Source organism: Galeopterus variegatus, unplaced genomic scaffold (assembly GCF_000696425.1).
Source record: "Galeopterus variegatus unplaced genomic scaffold, G_variegatus-3.0.2 Scaffold10679, whole genome shotgun sequence".
Lineage (NCBI taxonomy): Eukaryota > Metazoa > Chordata > Mammalia > Dermoptera > Cynocephalidae > Galeopterus > Galeopterus variegatus.
In genome coordinates this window covers 1-1,571 of record NW_007736790.1, presented here as the reverse complement: position 1 = coordinate 1,571, position 1,571 = coordinate 1, and the positions used below count along the sequence as shown (strand labels likewise).

The 1,571-nt window shown below is 35.7% G+C and overlaps 1 pseudogene; it reads right to left on the bottom strand.

The window, feature by feature from the left end:
* The window catches only part of LOC103610156, a 10,724-nt pseudogene extending 9,633 nt beyond the window's left edge, over window positions 1–1,091 (bottom strand).
* Between the last annotated feature and the right edge of the window lie 480 nt (window positions 1,092–1,571).

Below are 1,571 nucleotides of genomic sequence, written 5' to 3'. Positions count from 1 at the left end.
CTTTTAGGTCCTTATGTTTCATAATGAAACAATTACAGAGGTAATCTCTGTAGCATCAGACTTGTGATCATTCACTCCTGTGGGTCAGACTTCTCCTCCCTCAGCTTCCATTACCTTCTTTCTTCTGATTCTTCTCTAGCTGATACTTACTTTTCTGTCTTCATGCTAGTGACTGTATGTGTGTTCCTTTCTTTTTATTTTACTAATTTCCTTCTTTAGTGTTTCAAATTTCTTATCACTGACTATTGCATTTTCTCTTTCTCTTTTTCCCAGTTTGTGTTTGAAATTCATTGATAGCTGACTTGAGAAAAAATGTTTAAAATTCTCGCACCTTCCAGTGTCTGTGACTTCTTATTTCTGAAGTGTTGAAAATAAAAAAGTGTCAACACGAACAATTGTTGTCTTTGTTTCTGAGAAAGCAGAAAGAAAAAAGTGTTTCCTGGGGTTCCATCTTCAGCTCGTTTTTCTTTTTTTTTTTTCCTTTTTGTCTTTTTTACTGACCGGTAACAGGATCGCAACCCTNAGATTGGTTTGCATTTGCTAGAGTTTCATATGAATGGAATCGTTCAATAGGTGCTTTTTTGATAGCTCCTTTTACTCAGCATGATTGTTTTGAGATCTGTTGATGCTGTTAAGTGTATGAATAGCTCATATCTTTTCATTTCTGAGTAGTATTTCATTGTGTGGATATACACAATTGGTTTATCCAAGCATCCGTTGATAGACATTTGGGTTATTTCCAGTTTGGGGCCAATACAAATGAAACTGTTATAAACAACTCATGTAAAAAATGTGATAGACAACTGTACATCTAGAAGTGTAAGAATAAAGTATGTGCATCTGAGGACCCACACTATTCCTACTTTTCCATGAAGCTGCTCTGGCAAAGGTTGCCTGTGAACTTGTAATTGCTAAGTCCAGGTAAAACTTTTAGGTCCTTATGTTTCATAATGAAACAATTACAGAGGTAATCTCTGTAGCATCAGACCTGTGATCATTCACTCCTGTGGGTCAGACTTCTCCTCCCTCAGCTTCCATTACCTTCTTTCTTCTGATTCTTCTCTAGCTGATACTGACTTTTCTGTCTTCATGCTAGTGACTGTATGTGTGTTCCTTTCTTTTTATTTTACTAATTTNTACTATTATATTATTTAGTACAGGTGAGGAATTGAATTCTCACTTTTATGTGTGTATTTATTTATCAAAAACAGCCTTATTGAGGTAAAATGTCTTACAGTAAAGTACACATATCTAAATTATACAATTTGATAAGCTTTATGTATGTAAGTGAAACCATCACCACAATTGACGTAGGAAACACACCCATCACACCTAAATTCTTTGGTACCCCTTTATATTCCCTGCCTCCAGCCCCTTCCCACACCCTCATTCCCAAGCAACAGTGGATCTGCTTTGTCACTACAGATTGGTTTGCATTTGCTAGAGTTTCATATGAATGGAATCGTTCAATAGGTGCTTTTTTGATAGCTCCTTTTACTCAGCATGATTATTTTGAGATCTGTTGATGCTGTTAAGTGTATGAATAGCTCATATCTTTTCATTTCTGAGTA